The sequence below is a fragment of the Canis lupus genome, chromosome 25, assembly GCF_048164855.1.
Source record: "Canis lupus baileyi chromosome 25, mCanLup2.hap1, whole genome shotgun sequence".
Classification (NCBI taxonomy): domain Eukaryota; kingdom Metazoa; phylum Chordata; class Mammalia; order Carnivora; family Canidae; genus Canis; species Canis lupus.
Genome location: NC_132862.1, coordinates 41,461,054 through 41,486,205, shown reverse-complemented (window position 1 = coordinate 41,486,205; position 25,152 = coordinate 41,461,054). Strand labels below are relative to the sequence as shown.

At 47.1% G+C, this 25,152-nt stretch overlaps 1 protein-coding gene across 7 annotated transcripts in view; it reads right to left on the bottom strand.

Annotated features, from left to right (window-relative positions):
- The window catches only part of CRACR2A (calcium release activated channel regulator 2A), a 137,619-nt gene extending 112,706 nt beyond the window's left edge, over positions 1 to 24,913 (bottom strand). For 3 of the 7 annotated variants that reach the window (XM_072799329.1, XM_072799330.1, XM_072799333.1), the window contains exons 1-2: positions 24,743 to 24,912; positions 7,644 to 7,918 (exon numbers count right to left, since the gene is read on the bottom strand). The gene's annotated coding sequence lies outside the window, so the exon portion shown is untranslated. Of the gene's footprint in view, positions 1 to 7,643; positions 7,919 to 21,701; positions 21,913 to 24,742 lie in introns of all 7 variants that reach the window. The other 4 variants (XM_072799331.1, XR_012017816.1, XM_072799332.1 and 1 more) reach the window with 4 other exon arrangements.
- Positions 24,914 to 25,152: the final 239 nt, after the last annotated feature.

Below are 25,152 nucleotides of genomic sequence, written 5' to 3'. Positions count from 1 at the left end.
AATGCACACACAAGATCCAGCAATGTGGGCAGTGAGCCCGCATCCAGGATGCTGTGACACCCCCCTCTCGGCTTCCACGCAACCAGCCAGAAGAGTCAAGGAGGACACAGAGTTCACGAGCATTGTCAATGAATGATTTCCCTTGCTTATGTTTGCAGATAATAGGGGATGGATTTGCATTCCATCGTGCAGTGTCCACGAGATGTCCCCACCCCTGCACATGCCTTGAGATTGGGTGCTCTCATTCCAGTGCAGAGGATTGAGGATGGTCCCTCTGGAATTCATCAGAAGTGATATGACAGCACTCAGGGGTCTGCAGTGGGATCAACGTTGAAGACCTCAGCACATCCAGCCGATGACAGCAGCAATACCACCCAGACCTGCAGAGCCTGTGGTGGGTTCCCCACTCAGCAGGGAATCTCCTTGTCTCCCTCTCCCTCTGCCCCTCCCCCCAAATAAATAAATCAATGTAAAAAAATTAAAAATTAAAAAACCTTTAAAACCTCCTATATTCCTTCCATCTTATCAGATGCTATCCACCCTTCGGGCAGTGTCTTGGTTTTCTAGGGCTGCCATAACAAATCATCAAAAATCAGGTGCCTTAAAAATGGCAAAAATGTATTCTCTCATGGTTCTGGAGGCCAGAAGTCCTAAATCTAGGTGTTCATGGGCTCCTAGGTGTCCACAGGCTTCTAAGTGTCCACAGGGTTCTAGGTGTCCACAGGCTATGCCCCCTCTGAAGGAGCTAGGGGAGAAATCAGTTCTTTCTTCTTCTGGCATCTGGTGGCTCCACAGGAACACTCTGTCCTCACATGGCCTTCTCTCTGTGTCTGTCCTCTGAAGTATGTGTGTGGGCTTTTGTGTTTGTTTTTGCTGAAGTTACCCGGTTTCTTAGGACCAACTTGGGGAGAACCACCATTTCAAATCCCAAGGTCTCATCGCATCTCACCCAAGCAGATACTAGGGGTGATACCAACTTTCCTGACTGCTTTCTCATTCAGGATTCTTTCAATGTAGCCACAGATCAGACTGCCATCTACTGGTTTTTTAATGTTGCACAAATGTCAGAGACCTCAGAGACCTCCAGCGTGTTCCATGCTCTCCAACCCACGCCCTATTTGTACAACAAATATTTGGAAACACCCTCTAGGTGGCCTGAAATGACACTCCCAGATAAGCAAGTCAACCCACAGGCATAATTTGGCTCTAGTTGTCATATACAGGAGAAAAAAGGAAAGCAATTTATATTAAAATAATAAATATCTCAACATGTAAGTGCTCATGCATGACTGCACAGGAACACACTAATGAAGTAGTCATGGCTTACACCTGCTTATAATGAATAAGATTAGATTATACACTTCACAGGAGTACAGGGAAATGAAAACCAGAGGACAACAGAAAAAAATGTCAGATAAGAAATAATAAACCCTCTCACCGGTTTGTATCTGATGATAGGAAGAAGGAAACAGCCCGTGCTGAGGTAGGGATAATATATCAGGGAAAATAATGTGAAAATAGGTAAAACAAGGAAGTATGCTTTTCTTGTGAACGAGTTAAACTTTATATAGTGTCATAATACTTTATTATGCTGACATGGGACAGGTGGTGACAAAGAACCATGGGAAACATTGTCTACAATCTGGAGATCCCACCCACAGAGTGGAGGCAGGTATTCAGTCCCCAGCCTTAAAAAAGCTGTGGAAGCAATCTCCCCCTTTCATTCAGGCAGGGGGGAGAGGAGGCCCGATTAGAAACTGTTGTTTGATACATCTCAAAGAGGAATATCTAACTGTGAGTGAAAAATAAAGGCAACCCCAAAGTAAGTCATTGTAATGTCTAATTTTTGCAAGAGATTTCTCATAAGTGTCCTACAATGTCCTACAACTGTTTATATTCATATATTAGAACATAAACTATTTTATTATTTTTTAAGATTTTATTTATTTATTTGAGAGAGAGCACGAGCAGGGAGGGGCAGAGGGAGAAGCAGACTCCTCACTGAGCAGGGAGCCCAATGCAGGACTCGATTCCAGGACCCTGGGATCCTGACCTGAGCTGAAGGCAGGTGCTTTTGAGCAATACTGACTGAGCCATCAGGCACCCTAGAATATAAACTATTTTAAAAGCAGTTTTGATAAAGAAGTTTATCAACATGGTGACATTTCATATGCCTCTGCTAGTGTAATAATGTGTTGTCCTGCAACTGTGTGTGTTAGATGAAGCCTCAAATCTCCTGTTACAGATCTGCAAGTGGTTTCCTTGTTTTTGCAGTAACTACATATTGCACTGCAACTCTTGTTAGTTAAGTGTATGTTTGGAAATGCTCTAATCGAGACAGAATACATAGAGTGGGGGAAATTATCCAGTCATTTCAAGGTTTTGTCTTTTATTTCATTGAGGTTTCTCTTTGCCAAAAAAAAACAGCTTCTCAATTACTGGGCTTTTGGCATCACTTCTTTGAAAACTTTTCAGTATTACTATGTAGAAAAATATTACTGACTTACATTTGTTTGGGTTTAGTTTGGCAGGGCAGGTAACAATTCTTCACTGATGGGGCTGGTTTGCACATGGCACGACAGGCACCCCCAGCAGTAAATTCTGGGGCATTTGTCAAAGCCATCTCACAGATTTACAAAATGGCTTCTGGGGCTTCAGTACGCAAAGCACTGTGGTCCCTAGGCCGGCAGCAGATCCTGGGAGTCTGTTAGAAAAGCAGAATCTTAAGCCTTGAACTAGACCTACTGGATCGAGTGTGCATGTTTGACAAGCCCCCAGGTAATTCACATGCACACTGAAGGCATCTGTGAAGCACTTCTCTGGGGGCAGTCTGATCCCACTAGGAATACTGAGCAAAGCCAACCTTACTCGTAGCTCGAATGAGGGAGCAGGTCCAAGGAGGTGGGTCAACTGTATATTTTGCTCCTCTTCTTGTCACTAAGCTCCTCGGGGACTAGCAGGGGAGGGGATTCTTCTCTTGTATCTGCACACAGCCACAGCCAGACAAGCACACGAAGCTGTGGCCTCGAAAGGCCCCTTGTGTGTCATCTCTCAGGACTAAATTCTCCTTAACCAGACAACAGCCACCTTCCATGACTCATCTGTAGAAGCACAAGCAGTAGATCCCCAGCACACGCTTGGACTAAGTTTCAACACCTCTGCTTTGAAAATTCCACCAGCTGCGCAAGGCCCAGTGTTTAATGACGAGCAACCCCCTCCCTCCCCACTCCCTCTGCCAGTGGGCTGCGGTGCTTAGCCACACACTCAGAGAAGGACTACATAAAAGCAGAACCCCTGGTTGTTCTGTGATATCTACAGAGATGCTAGACACTGTGGCATGCAAACTTATGGAAGAAGAAAAATAAATGGCAGCCATAAAAAAACAGGAAAGGAGTTTCCCTCTGACAAGAAGCCCCAGCAGGAGGATCCTTCTGCTGACATGTGACTTAAAAGGTCAGATAGGGGTGCCTGGGTGGCTCAGTCCATTGAGCATCCGACTCTTGATTTCCACTCAGGTTGTGGCCTCAGGGTTGTGGGATCAAGCCCCACACCAGACTCCGTGCTTAGCGGGAGTCAGTGGAAGATTCTCTCCCTCTCCTGCTGCTCCTCCCCTTGCTCACGCACACATGTGCACACGCTCTCTCTATAAATAAATAAAATATTTAAAAATAAATAAATAAAAGGTCAAATTTAATGACTTATGAACTATACCCTGCTGGCCCAGGCCCCCTGCTCACCTCAGCTGCTAACCACCACCCAACCCCACCCCCCACAACCTGCCCAAACCCCCCTGCTCCTGACAGAACAGCCAAGTATGAGAAACCCTGAGATGAGCAGCAAAGGGGAGAGGAGGCTTCCTTCAGCCCACCTTTCAACCCTGACTGAGGCCGTCTCCAAGGAGCCTGCAGCTTGCAGAGCTGTGGCCACCATCAGCTCCACCCTGGGCCACATGTGAGCAGAAGGATGGCTCAATATCTTAGCCCACGGTCTCCACTTCCGGGCCCTCACTTCCTTCCTTCACAGAGCAATGATAAAAACCCAAGACAGCTAGAAACCACCCACCCTGTTACTCCACTGGTAATTCATTTCTTTTATCACATTGAGGCCCCAGCCTGATACCTCATGCCATTCCAGTGCCACATTTACCAGGTGGCACTGCAGCTCTCTGCTGACATGTCCTAACTAGGCTCCAAGGATCAGGGTGTGGCTCACTCCTCTCGGCTGTCACATCTGGCACAGTGCCTCACCTTTGGAAGCTGTTCTGTGTAAATGTTTGGGGACGAAAAGAGCAGAGGGGGCAATGGAGCCGATTACAATGTGACAGATCATCAAGGATGAGCCATCACCTTTGGTAGGAGAACAGAAATACATTCTGGTTACAAGCCTTCTTTAGGGCATGTCACTGACTCCCTCATTTTCAGAGCTGCTCTCTTATCTTTGTCGTGACCATCATCACCATGCCACCACGAACAGCAAGCTTGAAAGGTGAGAGGTGCCACTCTTTTTCAAGATGTTGCAGGTAGCATAAAAGATTAGAATCAAGTTCTAGAGCCAGAAATTCTTGGGTTTGAATACCCGTTCTACAAAGCATCAGTTATGAATCTTGGCCAAGTGACTTCACTCTGACACTGTTTCCTTGTCTATAAAATGCAACAAGGAATACCACATCCTCATGGGGCTTTGGTTAGATGGTACATGTAATAGAACAATCCTTTTGACTGTCATGTTCATTTTTATTCCGGGTCTCCAAGCAGCTTACTCAGGCTGTGCTAAAACAACCAGTGAATAAACAGAGTTCTTTTCCTTCCTCTCTGAGGCAAAATGGCATGGACATAACGAGGCAGGGCTGCACATCCATAGTGCCCGGACATGTAACACAGATGAGCTAACTTGTCAGGTGCAAACAAAGCAGAATCACACCCACACAGACATCTGCCCTGTCCTTTTCATCTTGAAAAAGACCCCCTTGGCTTTCATTTGCCAGTTTGAAGAGACATGAGCATCTGGGTGATTTTTTTCCCTTTCTCCTTTATCTATCATAAGAAGGACAGCACAATTCTAATGCTCAGTGGCAGTCAACCCTCAGACTTAATAGAAGACAGAACGGGCAGAAGGACGCGGAAATGTCAGATGGGAACAGGCTAGTCCCAGGGTCAGGGATCCTTAGAGACAGTCGCCGCTCAGTCCAAGCCAGTGGTTATTAGAACCCAGCGGTTCCAGTCCTTTTGATAATTCAAAGATTTCAGAATTTTTAAGTGTTATACACATTTAGCCACAAGACACAATGGCAAGCTTACTCACTGCACCATTAAGTGCAAAACACACCAAATGACTGGAAACGACCTGTGTCCATAGGTAGGGGATTGGCTGAATAAATTAGGGTACATCCCAACAATGGAGCATTATGCCCCATCAAAAAAAAATATCAGAAAGCTCTCAACATACTAATAGGAAAAGAGCACCAAGGTAAATTAAGTGGAAAAAAAAAACAAGATTAAAAAAGGTGTGATACTAAGAAAAAACATGACGGAGTCATCAGGTATATTTGTACTGGTCTGTATTTGCAAAATGAAACTCCAGAATGATGTATAACAGTAATAAAGCTGATTACTGTCCCAGGAGGGGGCAGGGCAGGCAGATAGAGGCCAAGACAAGAGTTCCCTCTTCCTAGAGTGATTTTATTTTTGAACTATGTAATATATTGCCTATTCAAAAAATTATATAAAAATATTTTATTAAAAAAATATATTTTATTAAAAAATACACCAGCCACTGTGAACAAAGTCTATCTGCAGGCTACAAATGGCCTGTAGGTCTTTGGTTTATGACTTCTGTGCTAACGGGTCCTAAACTGGGGAAGTAGAAAAACTGGCAGAAAGGGAACAAGTTTCTCTACATTTGGAAACAAGCAGGTTATTGAATATCTGTTATCTGAGACTCCCTGTGAATTGCCTGGCAATTAGCTGGCTGGGTCCAGAAGCTTCTCCTCTCCCAGGGGAAGAGGATGCAACTTCCCACAGAATAAGGTGGGGCTCCTCTACTTTCCTTGAAAGTTAAGGCTGCCTGGAACCCAAATGGTCTGCTTTCTCCCCTCCATGGAGGCCTCTCCTCAACTTGTATATAGAAAGGGAAAGTGATAGGTGTGTGGAGGTCCACCTCTGGAACATGGGATCCTGGTGTGTCCAGCTGGGCCCCAGCTCATGCAAACCCCTGGAGAACACCATAGGACAGAGAACAGAGGACACATGCTCCTGCTGACTCTTCTCAGCACCAAGAGACACTCTTAATATTCACCCCCTTGCCTTTTGTACATGCTTGTCTTGTCACCTCGAATGAGCTCACTTAGTGTTCTAGGTTGAATTGTGATCTCCAGTAAAGACTTGTTGAAGACCTAACCTCTAGTACCTCCATATGTGAGCTCATTTGGAAATAGGATCATTACAGATGTCATTCGGCAAGGTGAGGTCATCCTGGAGTATGGTGGGCCCCTAGTCCAACAAGAAGACAGTCACGTGAAGATATAGATACAGAGGGAAAAAGCCATGCAACAATAAAGGCAGAGCATGGATTATGTGGCCACAAGCCACGAAATGCTGAAGATTGCTAACAAATGCCCAGAAGATGGGAAGAGGCAAGGAAGAATTCCTCTACAGATTCGGGAAAGAGTATGGCCTTGCCAACACCTGGACTCTGGGCTTCAATCCTCCAGAACTGAGAGATGATACATTTCTGCTGTTTTAAATCACCATGTTTGTAGTACTTTATTATGGCTGCCATAGGAAGCAAATACACCGCAGCTTCCATCTGATGCTCTTCCATCCCAGTAGGTACTAGGAAGCCATTGATGGCAACTCTGATCCAATGAATGAAAACCGGGACCTGCACTGATTGGATTTTATTGTATAGGTATGCAGTAAAAATCAATAATTACCAAGTACTGACCTTGTGAAGAACATAGGGGATATAAAATGTTCAATTATTGCCCTCAGGGAGTTGACAATGTGGTTGAAGATTTAAGACAGACATGAAAAATTATAATACATATATACATACACTGATACACACTATATATGTGTATGATACATATAATACAATACACTTCACAGAGGCCAAAGAAACATGACCTCACCCTTCAGCAGATACTAGAGAAGTCACTCCTAACTAAATCCCACTAGCCTGCCATCTGGCCTCAATCTTCTACTGTATTTCATTTTAGCTGCTACTGATAATGTGTGTTTGGGAAAGTGTTAGGATGTCAGGCGAGTAGTCAATTTCTAGAAGCTGTCACCACTGCTCTGGGCATAGAACCCAAACTTGTTACCCACTGCAGACACCCACTGCTGTCTGTGATCATTACCTGCTACCCCTGCTCAAAGACTTTCCCATCAGCTCCCTTTACCTATTCAGAGACAAAGACCCTAGATGGACGATGAACCTATTCTATGGTTCGCCACAAATCTGACCTGCAGGAAGCACAAAATCCAGGTAGTTTGGCAGGTCGACTACAAGAGTTTTTAAGAGAGGTTACAGAAACTCAGAGACTCCTACCAGAGTTACCGCGTCATCATTCAGAACATCTGCTTACTTGGCCCATCCTTCTCGCAGGCTCCCACTACACTTGCCTCTGGGAACCTGATTCTTACCGTAAGGAAGGCCCGTGTCCCTTTGCACACCTGGGTTCGGGGAGGCAGCCCACCAGGACTGAACTCTCCCGGAGCTCTCTCTGAAGCCCAGGCCTCTGGGTCAGGCTGCTCCAGGAGGAAGAGACGTGCTCGTGCGGAGTGCCAGGTGGACACCCAGGCTGGGCTCAGGAGGAAAAGTGGCAAGTCGCTGCTGCTCCGCCCTTGGCAAGCAGCCTGCTGGCGTGACTTTGGCTCCAAGCCATTCTCCTGAGGGGCAGCTGTGGCCAAGGCATGACCTGCAGATGGAACAGACAGAAGAGAGGTCTCTTCACTTTGATTTCAAATAAGTCATTATAGATACTCAGAGCAGAAAAGGTCTTTGAAGTCACTTAATTTCTATCCTGTTACTTTTCAAATAAATTTCCAGCTGGGATTTGGGTCTGGTTTTGAAGCAGACACTGCTTAGGCAAGCAACACCCATTTCTCCCCTGTTCCTCTCTAACAGAACTCCAATGATGTCACCACTCTGGCTAAGCACCCGGCCGGACCCTTAGCCCAGGGGCCCTATGCAGTCAGAGCAAATGCAGGCCCCTGGTCCGTGAGAAAGGCAGGAGTGGGCTTCTCACTCTCTCTGGTCTTGAGATATGAGAGGGGCCTCCTAGGGGATGTTCCTGGAAATGTTTTTTTGGCTCTTGAAAAGAGAGATGCTTCACTGCTACCAGAGGTTGTCTTATCTGGCCACATTGTGACCATGACGGGAAGCATAAGAGAAGAACAGAGCAAGAAGAAAGCCAGGTCCTTGATGACATCACTAAACCACTGGATTAAACAGCCCTGGTGTCACCTTTCCTCCAGACTTCTCATTATACAAGTAATACATATCCATGTTGTTTACATTCACTGAGCTGAGTTTCGGGGTTTTGTTTTTACCATCTACAGCTAAGACTATCCTAAGTGATGTGCATTCAGATGTTCTCAAAACCACAGGACAATATTCCTAGAGCATAATCTCACTGTACTGACTACAACTTCCCAAACGTCCACATTGTACTTTCTCTCCACCTTTTCTTTGGTGATCAGTCCTCTCCCCAGATCTAACCCATGTAACCACCTTGTCAATACAGTATTCAATTCTACAGCATATGCCAATTCAGTCATTGAATTCATTAAACATTTCTGAGTCCCTATGATATACCAGACAGGGACTCAAAAATGAAGTCCTGGAGGATGCATGGTGGGTTAGATCCACTCCTGGTCAGGAGGTCGGTGAGTGCCATGTGTCGAGTGCTTAGTGGGAGGTGCACATCAGCCTGGGTGTGCATCAGGGACCTGGGGGTGGGGAATGCTAGCAAAAGCACCTCGGAAAACAAACTCCCTCTTGAGGGAAGAGCAGAAGAGTGTGAGCAGAGAAGAATGAGAAAGTCAGACCTTCGTAACCAAGGATATGAGGAATGATCAAAATCATAAACCATGATGGCAGCTAACATTTCCTGAGCGCTAACAAACCAGGCATTGTTTTTTGTGCTTTCTGAGGATTAACTCATTCAGTCCACCACCAAAGCTGATAAGGAAGCTCAAATTATTAGCCTCATCTTATGGAAAAGTAAACTGAGGCATAGAGAGGTTAAGTGATACAGGAAGTGAGTGGCAGAGGCAGGATTTGATCCTAGGTGGCAGAGCTCCCCAGGCTCACACTCTTGACCCATCTATACCAGTGATTCTCAAAATGATGACCAGCACAACAGCACCAGGAGCCCCTGGGAATCTCACAAATTCAGATCTTTAACCTCCTTTCAGATTTCAGAATCAGAATCTCTGGGGGTGAGACCCAGCATGTTGTGTTTTTAACAAGCCCTCCATGTGATTCTGGAAGCCCCATAACGTTTGAGAACTCTTACTCAACACCATAAACACATGATGAGAAAGGATGGCATATTCAAAGGAAGATGAATGATGGGAAGAGAAGCAAAGCCAGCAATAAAGATGGGGTAGGGGGAAGAACCCTCCATATCAACCTAAGGAGAACGGGCTTCACTGTACAGACATTTTGGAGAAATGTGAGAGGTGAGGCAAGGAAACAGCATGATCAAGCTTTGTTATTTGGGACAAGATCTCTGGAGTAGAAAGGGCCAGAAGGAGGGAGCCCAGGTAGGAGGAGGTATGAGCAAAAGCATGGGTTGCACTCAGTGGTGGCAGTGCAGAGCCAAGAGGAATGGAGATGCAAGAGATAGATTGTGATAATAGCTGGACAGGGGATACGGGGCTGGCAGAGGTATCCAGGGTGTCTCCGTGGCCTCTAGCTTCAAAAGTAGGCTGGTGGTGAAGCTATTTAGCCAGAGTGGAAATGCTGGAGGAGGAACAAGCTTGGCAGGGAAGATAAAAAGATCTACTTGTAAAATGTGAAGACTGGGTATCTGTGGGACATCAGGATGAAGGTATTTCAAAATGCAATGCCAAAGAAGGATCTGGTACTCAGGGGCAGGGTCCCGGCTAGACATAAAGGTTTGGGGTTCACCAGCAAAAATGTGATGCTTGAAGCCAAGATAAAGCTAAAGCTGATCATAGATTGTGCAGGAGGGGAAAGAGTGAAGGATGGATTCATGTAAGACACTAACTTTTTTTTTTATACAGAGCAAGTACACCTGTGTATGAAAACTTGAGGGTGGGAGGGCACAAGGGGAGGAGAAGCAGAGAGAGAGAGAGAGAGAGCTGCTAAAGATTGTAGGCTCTATGCCCAGTGCAGAGCCCAAGGTGGGGCTCAATCCCACAACCCCGAGATCATGGCCTGAGCCAAAATCAAGAGTTGGACCCTTCACCAACTGAGCCACCCAGACATCCCAACACTTACATTTAAGGGATACCCAAAGCAAGAGAGCAAAAGAGACTCAGAAGCAGAGCTTAGAGAGGCAGAAGAAAACAAAGGAAAGATACTGTCTCAAAATCTAAGGATAAGCCAAGTTGGAGAGTGTTTAAAGAAGTAGAGTTGACAACGGTTTTATTTATTTATTTATTTATTTTTTGACAACGGTTTTAAATGGGAAGTTCTCACATTTTAAGATTTAGAAGAAACACTGGATTTAGCAATGAGGAGGTCACAGGTGAACTCCGTAAGAGCAGTGCCAGTGGAGGGTTGGAGGCAGAAACCGGATCCATTCACAGATTCATTCTCTAGATGGGGAACATATACCACATGCCAGGCTTTGTGCTTTATGTTGGAGATACAGGGACGACTGGGACATACATGAATCCAATCCTCACCAGATGGTGGGAAGACACACAATGAACAGAAATTGCGAAAATAATTATGGAATCACAACGAAGACACGAAGGGACATAGAAACTGCTCACCACAGGGAGCGTACAGCAAGAGGACTAGCATGGAGAGAAAATGAGGGATATAAGTTGGGTCCTCCAAGATGAACAGGGGTGAGCCAGGGAAGAGGATGGAGAGCTCCCAGAGAGAAGGAACAGCAGGTACAAACACCCTCATGGAGAAAGAGCTTTCATGTGTTCAGGAAATCAAGGAAAAGAGCACAATTTTAATGTGGTTGGGGGTGGCCAGAGACGAGGTTAAAGAACAAGGCTCTGCAGGATTTCATCCAAGCAGTGGTAGGAAATCACTGATGTGAAGCTAATAAAATCTGGGTGAGTCACAATCTGATTTGTATAAGAGATGACTTTGGCTACTTGTGAGGGATGAAATGAGGAAGGGAGAGGTGGGGATAGAGAATGGATATATTACAAGCAGTTGGGGATATGTTCCAGTCCAGATGAGAGATAGTGGTGTCCTGCAGCAGCGTGGCAGATGAGTAGGTTTGGGCGAACGGACTCTAGGGCCACTTAGTAGGTGGCATCAGGAGGACGGAGGGATTGGGTGTGGTAAACAGGAAGGAGGGGTTGAAGCCAGATCAGGCTCTATGGTCCTCTCTACATCCATTTTGGATACTCCCAGATGACCACTGAGATGGAGTAACACGTACCCCTGAATCCCAAGCAGAGATAAGACCAAGCCCCAGTGACTCAGCTAGGACTCAGCAGCAACTAAGAGACAAGTCTTATCAAACCTCCTCTCCTCAGGGCACCCCTAATCCCTTAGAGATAAAATGATCCCTCAGATAGGAGGTTTCTTGAAGACTCCCTTGTTTGGTCATAACTACTTACGAGGCCATATCTTCGGGGATGGGGCACAAAGCAGAATAAGCCTCCATCACTCTGCCACTGGGCTGGGCAAGTCACACTGACTGGCTTATCATCAAGGCATGCATGCACTGGTCATAACATACATTCAGTACAGTATGGACAATTCTAGGTCTCAAAGGCCAACCTCCATTGGATTACTTTTTACACTCATAATTCTGTCAATTTAAAATAAATATGCTAGACATCTATTTCTGACATTATGAGAGGCTGAGTCCTTTGACCCTCCCACTCAAAACAAAAGAATCTTGTACAAAAAAATATATTTTTTAAAATGTTTCTAACAGCATCAATGAGCTAGCAAGAAAGGAAGGAATTCAGTGGCCAGGGACTCCTTCAGATAGTGGAATATCCAGGTTCTGATTATAATAATGACTATAATGTAATTAAATAATTTAAAGACAAGCCTGCAAATATGTCTGAGGAATAATAACAACAGCAAATCATGAGAAATAGTCAAGATTTCGGGGAAAAAATGGACCAAAGGGAATTTTTAGAAATGAAAATTAAATAACTCAAATTACAGTCTGTGGACAGACTTAATAGCATATTAGATACACCTGAGAAAGAAGTAGTGAGCTGGGAGCTAGGTCAAAAAAAAACTAATCAAAATGCAGCACAGAAAGACAAAGACTCAGAAAAATATGAAAGACAGCTTAGGAGACATGAATATGAAAACCAGCAGGTGTCTATTTGGAGTCCTAGAAAGGGAAAGGAGAGAGGAAGAATCTGAACAGATAATGGTTACAAATTTTCTAAAAGGGAGGAAAGATAAGGGCACCTAGATGGCTCAGATGGTTAAGCATCTGACTCTTGATTTCAGCTCAGGTCATGATCTCAGAGTCCTGGGACCGAGCCCCATGTTGGGCTCTGCACTCAGCAGGGAGTCTGCTTGAGAATCTTTCTCCCTCCTTCTCCCTCTCCCTCTGCCCCTCCTCCAGCTCCCACTCATGTAAGTAGGCTCTCTCTCTATCTCAAAAAAATAAATAAAATCTTTTTTTTAAACCAGTCAATGAGAGGAGACAAGTTTCCTTCCAATGACTATAAGCCCAAAAATGGTGGTCAAAGACTCTCAACATGCTGAAAGAGAGTAACCATCATCTGAGAATTCTATACTTGAAGAAAACATTCTTTTATTAAAAGATTTATTTATTTGAGGGGGAGGGGCAGAGGGAGACAGAGACAAGCAGATTCCCTGCTGAGTGGGGAGCCCGACATGGGACTCGATCCCAGGACCCTGAGATCATGACCTGAGCCGAAACCAAGAGTCAGACACTTTAACCGACTGAGCCACCCAGGTGACCCTGAAGAAAATATTCTTTATGAATAAAAGAAAGGGGGGCCTTACTGAGTCAGTAGAGCATGCAACTCTTAATCTCAGGGTTGTGAGTTTGAGTACCATGTTGGGTGTAGAGATAACTTAAAATAAATTTTAAAAATAATTAAAGACTAAGAGAAATGAAGGCATTATCCATAAACAAAATTCTAGTTTACCACAAGCAAACCCTCATGAAAGGACATTTTGAAAAGGTATATTTCTGAAAGGAGGAAAGTGATTATAGGTGGAAGATCTGACATTACAGAAGGAATAAAGAACAAGGAAAAATAAAAAGGATTTTCTCAGTCCACTGACAAAAGAGCATAGATCTGGAGTCAGACACGTTTACACTCATCTCCTGCTGTCATGTCTTACTACCTGAGAAACCTGAATCTTCATCTCAAAAATTCATAGAATACCACTAATGCCAGGCTGCTGTAAGGAATAAATGAGCAGACGCATACAAATGCTCCCAACACAGCTTCTGTATCTAGAAGATGTCAGATAAATCCTAATTTCCTATCTCTTCAAAAAGTAACAAATAAACAAGTAAGGAAGACAGTGTTAGCAACAGGAGAATTATAGCCTCTGCTTCAGTGTAAGATACACTGTGGCACTTTGTCATTGGCAGAGGAATCTGCACCACAGAGCTGACCTTAGCACCTGTTTCCTTGTTATCTTTTCAGTATCGAGCCTAAGATCTTTCAAACACAGTATCTATGATGTCTTTGTTTATAAAATATCGCATGTGTACACACACATTCCAGGGATATATACACCCTGGGCTTTGGTTTAATTCAATTTTAAAATAATGTGTGTTCACAGTTTTTTGAGGCCATAAAAAACGCGTTGGCTCATCCATAGGGCAAAATGGCCCATGCCACCCATTCTCCTGTCCTAGGGCTCTTCTGCCAACAAGGAGACAGCAAGTGGCACACAGATGATGACCCCTGTGTGGCTGCTTCTGCAGTCCAGTCCTCACGCGGAGAGACAGACACTCTCCCTAACTCCATCTTTGATGTCTCTCCATTTCATAAGAACTATAAAAGAAAAGTCATGGGCAGCCCGGGTGGCTCAGCAGTTTAGCGCCGCCTTCAGCCCAGGATGTGATCCTGGAGACCCAGGATCGAGTCCCACGTCAGGCTCCCTGCATGGAGCCTGCTTCTCCCTCTGCCTGTGTTGTGTCTCTGCCTCTCTCTCTCTCTCTCCCATGAATAAATAAATAAAATCTTAAAAAAAAAAAAAAGAAGAAGAAAGAAAAGTCAGCCAAGAAAAGTGAGCTTGGACCCCTTGAGGTTTTCTGCCTAATTTTCATTTGGCAACTATTTGATGGGTAGGGCAGGGGGTGAGGGGGGGCGGTGAGTTGGGGGTAAAACCAAGGCGGGAACAGATAAATCCAGAACCAATCTTCCCTTGATGCTATCAAGAATCAACACCAGTCCTGAAGTTTTAAGACCCAGGCTGCCATCCTTACTCTGCCATCTGTTCCCATCTGTGTGTCCTTAGGCAAGCCACTGAACCTTTCTGATTTTATTGTCCAGAGGCAGTCATTATATCATATTTGTAGAGCATTTTATAATCTACTAAGTGTTTCCACAACCATCATTTCATATACCGTGCACGGCCGAGTGTATAACACCCAGCATAATACTCAGCTCATTGATTTACTGTGAAGATTGGAAAGCAGAGCCCGGAACTGCTACACAGACTGAAAGGAGCTTGGTCAACCTGAGAGACCTTCACCAAGGTGCTGACCTTACTCTGTTAGGGGAGGAGAATTTGCAGTCCAAGCAGCTGCATCCGAATTCTGATTCTACACTTACCACCCAGCTGACCTTGAGCAAGTAGCTTGGCTTCGCTTCTAGAGTCCTCACCTCTAAGCTAAGGAGGAGAGTCACAGTCCCAGGCTCCTAGCTCAGGGATTGGGAGGTACTTAGTGGAATAATTGACTTGAATCTATACCAAGTGAAGCCGACAGGTGTCTGACCATACTCACCTGCACTCACTGACACCCTTCATCCTCTAACCTTTCTTCTCCATGGTTACCTCTACTCTCCTCACCCCTGAGCAAATATTTGTGAGGAAGGTCAGACCCTCTGGATATCAGAACATGCTTGGGATTGTTTCTTTTCTTTCTTTCTTTCTTTCTTTCTTTCTTTCTTTCTTTCTTTCTCTTTCTTTCTTTTTTTAGGATTTTATTTATTTGAGAGAGAGAGAGTGGGCAAGAATGAGAACACAAGCATGGGGTGGGGTAGAGGCAGAGGGAGAAGGAGACCCCCCACTGATCAGGGAGCCCGATGCAGGCCTTGATCCCAGGACTCCGGGACCATGACCTGAACTGAAGGCAGATGCTCAACTGACTGAGCCACTCAGGTGTGCCCCCCTTGGACCTATTTTAATAACCTACGAAACAAATGATTAATTTAGCCCAGCCTGGTGAATGGGTGGAGACTACATGGCTGCAAAAAACATAAGCAGCCTCCATTTAAAAGGTCTTATCTTACAGATCCAGTGAAACGCTGGGACACCTGCACCCCGATGTTTCTAGCAGCAATGTCCACAACAGCCAAACTGTGGGAGGAGCCTCGGTGTCCATCGAAAGATGAATGGATAAAAAAGATGTGGTCTATGTATACAATGGAATATTACTCAGCCATTAGAAACGATAAATACCCACCATTTGCTTCGACGTGGATGGAACAGGAGGGTATTATGCTGAGTGAAGTAAGTCAATTGGAGAAGGACAAATATTATATGGTCTCATTCATTTGGGGAATATAAATAATAGTGAAAGGGAAGAAAGGGGAAAGGAGAAAAATGAGTGGGAAATATCAGAAAGGGAGACAGAACATGAGAGACTCTTAACTCTGGGAAACAAACAAGGGGTGGTGAAAGGGTAGGAGGGCGGGGGGTGGGGGTGACCGAGTGATGAGCACTGAGGGGGGGCACTTGATGGGATGAGCACTGGGTGTTATGCTATATGTTGGCAAATTGAACTCCAATAAAAATAAATACCTAAATACATAAATACATAAATACATAAATAAATAATAAATAGGTCTTATCTTTGTAAGGTGCATTCCCATTGCCACTGCTTCCCTCCACTGTCATGCCATGGTACAGAGACGTGAAGGGCAGCTATTTTATCAGTGAGGTGGCTGAGGACTACAGTAAGCAAGTGCCGTGAATCCGCTAAGTAGAACTGCTCCGCTGAGCTTTCTAGCCTGTCCATCAGCCTGCATTCGCTCCCGGGAACCAGGTCCTGAGAGAACTGCATCCTAAGAGGACCTCATCAGGACTTCCATCAGACTGGCATTTGCATTTAGATAGGACCAGGCAAGAGGACATGAGGCATGGCTTTGTCATTCAGCTTGCATCTTAGGCTATAAAAGAAAACATGCCCAGGAGCACTCATCACGCTCTAATAGGTCTGGAGTCTAGAGCCTAAGTACACTGAGCGGTGGAGTGGCACATGTGTTCCCTGGGCGAGGGCACGGCAGTCAGCCATGCCCATCACTGTGCTAGTTAACACCTCTTTCTAAAGTGCATCTGGCAATCATCACATGGTTTCGCTCATATGTGGAATATAAGAAATAGTGAAAGGGGCCATAAGGGAAAGGAGGGGAACTGAGTGGGAAAAATTTAGAGAGGGAGACAACCCATGAGAGACTCCTAACTCTGGGAAAAAACAAAGGGTTGCAGAAGGGGAGTTGGGAGGGGGGTTGGGGTAACTGGGTGACGGGTAATGAGGAGGGCACTTGATGGAATGAGCACTAGGTGTTATATGTTGGCAAATTCAATTTAAATAAAATATTAAAAAATAAATAAAGTGCATCTAGGACAGCCCAGCCCTGACTTCGCAGCTGCAGAGTGTGGCATGGCTGCAGGTGCATGAACTAGTTGGGGACCCAGGCACTCAGGGGCAAAAGGGACTGGACAAGCCGCCATTACCAGGCCTCAGTGGAAGGCTGTGGTCCTATAACCAGGGCTGAAAGGAAATTGGGCGGCAGACATGAAAGAATTCAATAGTGGGCCTATTGTTAGAAGAGTTATCACCTGGGCTCCTCCTCTCAAACTTTTCTGGTGGGTAACTGTCTGAAGAGGGTGATTCTGTGGGTGGCCCTGCCTGCTTCTACTCTATAGCCCTCTAGAACCTTCTGCAGCATGCTGAACATATCTCCATCCTAATGGAGCTCAGTTCATATAACGCACTCCCACATCCATACAGATTCTAGAAACCTCCAAGTGTAGACACACATGTGCCCAGGCAGGGCTGGCTGTGCTTGATTTTATACAGCATCCCTGTCTGTGTGAGAGAGAAAGGATCAGAGAGTCCTGGCTCCTCGAATCTTTTGGATGGGAAACTGAGTTAGTGATAACCACCTGGAAGAGGATGAGGTAACCCTTAAAAATATCGGTAGGGTTAGGCATGTCTTAAGGCCTGGGTAGCACTTCATGGGTTCAATTTCCATGTGGAAGGGCCCTCAGACAGTGTCTATTAAAATGAACTGAAGGACCGTCACAGAACACTCCTCCCAGGGCTCCCTGTGACCAGCTATCTGCGGAATTCTACTGTTCCTGAAGGCCCAGCTCAGTTCTCACACCCACTAGGACACCTTCTCCAGAGCCCATTTCCTATTAGAGCACACACTCTTCATTCCACTCTCTTGCCAAGTCCCCTGTCATGTCAAATACGTATTAGAACCTTTGTTCTTTCTCCCAGCACAACATTACTGCACACAGTAGGTGCTCAGTCAGTATCTGCTGATCCATTTGGTTGAGGTTTTGGGGTTTGTTGGGGGGGGTGCAGTGCGGGCATTAACATTCAGTAAAACCACATTGATTTAGCCCCTAAAGTGTCCGAAAATTCAGATGTGGTATGTGGTATAATGTGATTGTTATTCAGAACAAATTAGAGCTCTTCATTCTATTTCTAACTCCAGTAAATAGGGCTTGTGTGTTTTAAAAAAATATATTTTTAGTTTGCAATGTGTGATTACATAATGGAGGCCTAGTAATTTTTTTTCATTAACATTCATTTCACTTAGCAGTTCCTTTTTTTGCATCTTTGTTTCTGATTCAAGCTGTGGTCCAGTGTATTAAAATTGCACTCCTTAAAAAGAAGCTCTATAGCAAACTTTTTAACTGGCATTCCCCACCCTTATATTTCTCACTGGCCTGTGCCTGCAGCAGCTTATCTCATGTGGAATCAGGGGAATCTGCTCCCCTATTACAGGTGTGTTAGCAGAACTCTGTGATTCAGCAGACCCCACAGCCTTTGTTAGGGAGCCGTGTTGTGCAGAAGGATCAGCAGCAGGGGGTGGCATTGGTGACGTAGGTGTCTATATCAGAACTAGATGTGTGAACTCAGATAAGGTATTTAGCTTCTCTGAGCCTCAGTTCCTCCATCTGTAAAATGGGGATGCTAAGTCCTAGATTAGAAACAGTGCCTGGCACACGGTAGCCACAAATAAATTATCTTATGCATGAGGCCCATGTGAAAGTCTGCTGGACACCTTCCTGCTTCTACCCTGACTGGACTGGAGCCACATATACCAAAACCAGAACCCTGAGCCTCAGGCAAAGAGAAACCCCAGAAATCTCAGTATGGGGCAACAGAGCAGGGAGCATAGTCCAAGCAGCAGAAAAGGTGCCAGAGAGACACACTGCCGAAGATGAGACTGCTAGAGAAAATGTCTGCGGGAGAAATAGGAAATACATTCTGGCATATTTGCAGCCAGGACGACCACGTTACCTGGCCCTGAGAAAAATGCAGAGTCGAGCTACATCAGGACATCAAGAAGGGACGGAAAAGCACAACCCATCATGATTAAGAATAAGAACTGACAGGGTGACCAAGCCCTGCCCCCAGAAAGGATTCGCCATCTCTCTGCCTGGGGAAGCACCCATGGTCAAAGCTAAACTCCCACTTTATAGTACGCATATAATTAGTGGAAAAGCTTAATTTAGCAGTTTGGTAAATTCCATTAGCAGTTTATGTATGGTATGTAATTAAGCTATTTCCAAGCAGATCTTTTTTGGCTAGCTCCTGTTAAGAATCCTCATGGAGAGAATTCCTGTAATACATGCTCAACTCTATGCTAATTCTAGAAACCTTCTGGAGTTGACACTAACGTGTGAGGCAGGGCTAGCTGTGCCTGAGCCTATACAGTGACATTCCCACCAGGATGAAGCAGGAAGGTCAGAGTCCAGAGACAAACTCTGCCTCTGACATTCCCGTGATGTGGGATGTTGCACCTTGGATGCAGCCTCCTCACCTCAAGGGGTGCTTGCTCATAACTACCATATGGGACCAGCGGGATAAATACACGAGGTGCTATATAACATGCTGAGCACAGAATGCAGCCCAAAGAGGGCAGTCTCACAGAAGCCCATGTGGCAGACACGGAGACTAAAATCCAAAACCAAAAACAAACACCAGAAAGTAGCACAGAACAGCAGCAGAAAGATTGTCCAAGTGGAGGGGGCATCTGGTGGCTAGGCCACCATGAGTAAGGAAGCCAAGACAGAGCAAGATTGTGGAATTCTCTGGGGTTAGGGTTAATACCAAGCCCTATCAGTTGGGAAGATGAAAAAAAAGCTCTGGTGGTGGTGGTAGTGGTGGCCACCCAACACTCTAGATGTTCTTAATGCCACCGGACTACACACTGAAAAATGGTTAAAACTGTGAATTTTACGTTCTGTATATTTTACTCCAATTAAAAAAGAGACAGAGTTACCGCAAAAAATTCAAACTAGAGATGTCTGGGTGGCTCAGTTGGTTAAGCATCCAACTCTTGGATTCCACTCGGGTCATGACCTCAGGGTTGTGGGAATGAGACCCATATCAGGCTCCTCACTATGGGTGGAGCCTGCTCAAGATTTTCTCTCCCTTCTCCCTCTTCCCCTCCCCACTCACGTGCTCTCTCTTTCTAAAAAAATAAATTAAATAAAGCAGTACCCTAAAACTCAACCGTCAGCCCACTGAACACATCAAAACAAAAGTAACATAAAGGAGAGTTAGGGTCACCCTCTCTCTGTGAGATTCTGAGGAAGGCCGCGTCCGTGCACCCAGGCTACCACCTCCATCACGTGGAGCTGATCTTCACCCAGGACATCTGTTTAACATAAGCCCCCCAAAGACTTGAAAACTCGTATCAATCACAGACCATGGCCTCAGAGAAAGAGCTAAGATTCTTATGCAGAATAATTAGTCTTTCCTGATGGTATCTCCCTGACAGTTATTTCTGATCACGATTCAGATGAAACCAAAGGAAATGTCCAAGGACCTCCTCCCCTTCCCCTCCATGTTCTCTGGGGACAGTGGTGCTTCTGTCATGTCCAGGAGGAACACTTGCCTTTGGGAAGAATGCCTCTAACTTTCAGTCTTGCTCAGGTAATAAACAGAGTAGCTTCAACACACCACCTCCTCCTTCCCCGCACAAAAACAAACCCTGGCTGGAGGTACATGTGGCCTCTCTGACCAGTGTCTCTGACCCCCTTGGCCATGACTTCTCTGATGTCCACAGAAAGGCATACCAGCCTAGTGCCACCATTCCGGAGAATAAAGGACTGTCTGCAAATGCTCCATGGCCTGAGCCTAGCCACCAGGGCTCATGGCATTTCCTAGCTGTCATTAAAAGCCCCAGGGGCAGCAATCAGGTGCAGAATTCTGCTAGAAGCTGGACACAGTGAGATGGTAACACAGATCCCCGTAGGGACCCTCCAACTGTGAGGATCCTCCTGCCCAACCACATGCCTTTTCTCACTGTGCTCTGTACTCTATCACAGGCCCTACCTCCAATGCACCTGCTTTCTCTGTGCCTTTCCAAAGTTGACCCTTTCTTCTGGGTCCAACTCAAATCCTGCATGCTCTGGGAAGTCACAAGAAATGGGCTTGACTCTGAGTGCTCTGAACAACAACAGCACCGGCTATCTTTTTAGACCATCCCTCCTAGGGGACCATGAATGCTGAAGGGACATGCCCTCTCTTAAACCAGAGGCCCTGGGGACCCTTAGTTGGCCCAGTAGGGGCTCAGTAAACACAAATGCTGATTAGGTGAGAGATGCTGTCCCTGCCCTCTGGGAAATTTCAGTCTAAGCCTGGCACACAGACCAGGACTGGTGGGGGAGGTACGCTGGGACCGTGGAGCCACCACCACAAAGGAACCATGAAAGCCTTCACTGAGGTGCGCTTTCACACACATTAGCTCACCCAAGACAGGCTGGCAGGTAATATTCCCATCTCACTGAAGAGACAAGAAAATCAGGCTGAAGACACATGGCTGGTTACAGTCAGAACCGGTGTGGTTCTGGTTCTGGGCTTAACATTCAGAGAGGCAGCCTGAGGAATGGCTGAAGACATGGCCCTAGGGCCAGGCTACAGGAGTTCAAATCCCAGACTGGCCTCTTGTTAGCTGTATAATCTGGGGCATGTTACTCCACTTCCCAGAGCCTTGGCTTCCTCATCCACAAAATGGGGAAAATGAAAAAAAACAGTACCTATCTCACGAGGCTGTAACAAGGGTTGAACAAGTTCATTTATGCCAAGCTCTCAGCCTCACCTGGTGCATTTCTGTGCATCCAGCCTCTAGGTACAGTGGCAAGAGGGTCCTTGAATTTCCAGGTTTCTCAGGTTAGGGCTGCAGGAAGTCGGTCTTCCTCCCCTTCCCTCCCAGTGTGTGCAGGTGTGTGGTTATGTGGCTTCCACATGGCAAAGCTCCATCAATTCACCTGGGCCCAAAGCAAATCCTGGAGCTCAACACTGAGCAATCTCTAAAATAAATAAAGTGAAAATAAACCAATTGGCCAGCTAACAGATTTTCTTCTTGTCTGCCTTGGTAATTAAGCCACTGTAGCCAGCCGCATATTTCCCTGGTTCTGCTGCTGAGGTAAAAAGGGAGTTACAGAAGCTGCCAGGCCAGAAAGGCAAATACAGGCCCTGGGAGGAGGGCAGCCACGCTGCTGGCCCCAGGAGGTCTTGGCGCAGCCCAGCCTGGGCACTCAGTCCCATCTCTCCTCCGAGGCCAGAAGAGCCTAGAATTGCACAGCTGGAGCTCCCTTACATAAGGAACACTTCCTTGCCACCCACAATTTCTCAGGCCCAGCCCTCCAGGCAGGGCAGCTCATTACTGGCTCTTCTCTGTGCCAGTTCAGTGGGAACCTGGAACCTGAACCACACAGGGAGCCTACCTGTTCCTACCTTCCTGCATCTCTTAGTGCCTGCCGGAGCATTACCTAGGGTCAGGCTCTGTCCACCACTAGATGCTGCCCCGTAAACGCCTCCCTCGGCCAGCCCATCCAGGATGTGTCAACACGCAGACAAGGGAAGAAAGAAAGAAAGAAAGAGCCTCACCAACATTTTGAGAAAACCAGCAGATGGGGAGCCCAGAAGAACTGACAAAAGTAATACATTGTCTCCACAAGATTCTGTGACAGAAGAAAACCCCATATTCCTCAAGCTGGGAGAGGTCCCTGAATGTAACTTTGTCCATCAGACAGTGGCCCCCTTGGGTCCCCCCAGGCCGACAAGTACCTTGAGGCCTCCACTCCCAACACGCTGGGCCTTCAGACGATCTTGCTGTGTCTAATCCAGTCCATACATCCTCTGGGGGCCTAGCCTGAAAGGCCAGAGCAGCTACAGGGCAAGAATGAACCAGAACTAGAAACTGGAGAGGCCAAGGGCGCCTGAACAAGGTGCATGGCCTGGAGAGGACAAAGCATGCTTCCTGCGCCCACCCTCTGACACTTCACCTCCAACCACAGCTGTCCTGTTATCCAGCTAAGTCCTGCTGAGTGGAGGCCTGAGAGCAGCTGTAAGGGGAGACAGCCACCCAAGAGCTCACTCACATGCTGAGTCCTGGAACAGGACAGGGAAGCCCTCTCTATCTTGATGCTGGTGGTGAGTAGAGGGCCAGGGTCGTGTGATGCTGAAGGTCCAGGCTCTGGAATAGCCAAACTACTGCCTGGGTTCAAATTCTGCCTCTACCAGTTCCTGGCTGTGTGACCTTGGCCATGATGCCTTGCCTCTCCGGTTAATTTTTCCATAAAACAGGACAACAGCCAAACAACTGGGTTGTAGTGAGACTTGAACCAGGAAACAAATGTCTGCCGCTTAATGGGTACTGGCTGTCACGAGGGTGACCTGGGTTGTCCGTCATGACCAGTATTAACACTCTCCTTTTCACTCTCAAAAGTGAATGGATTGCACGAGAAATTACAAAGCTGACTAGCTCTGTTTTTTTCTAAAGTCCATCTGGGTATGGCCCTGCAGCCTCTCTGAGCCCTGGGGAGCCACGTTCCCAAAGCATAGGTCCCCACAAATAACTCTGCCCATGCCACGGAATGGTCCATGCCATGGACTGGGCTTCTCCTTCCTTTTCCTCTTCACTATGTCTCTCCCTTTCGTTCCTCTTCTCCCTAGCCCATCCTTTCCTCTCTATCTCCTCCCCCTCAGCACCGCAGAAGGCTGGCAGGGCGCTGCAGAGGTACCTTTTGACTTTACTGGCAGCTCCCACTGACCCTTGGATGGGACACCTCAGGGCTCTAAACTGGGCCTTAGCAAATTTCTCTTCAAGGAAAGGAAACAACTGGAGATGTCAAAGAAACTACCTGGTCACTAGATGGGTAAGTAGAAATAATGGGCCATTTTGCATATGTTTGTGTGTTGTTTAAAGGAAAAAAAAAAAAAGAACAATAACAGCTTAAAATGGCCCACTGAGGCCAGAACCTGTCTATAAAAACAGCCAAACACAGGGCAGGTTCCCCAGCAAGTTCACTGAGTGTAAGTGGACAGACATATGGACTCAACAGGCTTTCCCAAATGCTCAGGGAGATTCACTACATCTTGGCGCACACACACACATATACAAGGGTACACACACATATACACATGCACCTACACACACATATGCACGCAGATGCACACACCTGGGCCTGAGTAGTGGGGTGGCTGAGTCACAGGGCCAGACCACAGCAGGAACAGGCCAGGGAGGAAGTGCAGCCCCGGTGTCAGCCCATTTCCTGACCGCCTTCCTTTGCTTTGGGAGGTCCTCTTTCTGTCTCTTTGTCCTTTGATTCTCTATCTCTCTCAGTTTTGTTTTTACACAAGGCACCAGCCATGCTGCTGTCCAGGTCCACGTGGCAAGAGCTCCTGGCAGCAATGCCCCGCAAGTGAGTTTTCATTTCTAGAATGAAATGCACCTCTTCTATACACTGAACTGTGACCTTGGGCAAGTCACTTCACTCTGAGCCTCAGTCTCCCCAACTGGGAAATGAAGAGGCTGGGCGTGGCAGAAGGGCCCCCCATGTCCTTCCTGATCTCAACCCCGGTGCTTCTGTGCTCTCCTCCAGTCCCCATCAGGGATCTTGGGCACCAGGGAGCAAGGGTTAGGAGTGGGGGGAGCCCTGCTGTTCCCCTGCACAGGGCGCGGGGAGATAGCCTCCCCTGCCTCCCTTCCGCCGCCCCAACTCCGGGCCGCCGGGACCAGGGGAAGCGCCGGCCTCCCTCCCGGGCTGCCCGGGGCAGAGGGCGCAGGGGAGGCGCGCGCCCCGCAGCCCGCAGCCCGCAGCCCTCCACCCCTCCTCCACCCCTCGGGCACTGTACCTTGGGCGTCGCCGCCGTCCCTCCGACCCGTCCCGCCGCGGGCTCGGCTCGGCGCACAGCTGTCCTGTAGCCTCCGGCCGGGCGGGCTGCTCCACTTTCCCCGCCCCAACCCTCGGCGGCCGCAGAAGTGGCAGCGGCGCCCTGGAGCCGGCCTGTCGGCGCCGCCGCCCCCTGGGCGCCCTCCGGGATCGGCGCGCGCCGCGCGGTGGGGTCGCGGCTGGCGGGAGGCGACCTCAGACTGCCAGGGAGCCTGGGTGGTGAGGGCGGGGCAGCTGCTGACTTAGCCGGCCTGACTGGTCAGGCTTCCCGGGCCCCTCTGTTCCCCAGTCCCCTACGCCCCTTGCCCTGGTTCTAGAATGTTCACAGGCTTCAGTGCGCCCTGAGTTTCTCTCCCTGTGGGTCTGCACCCC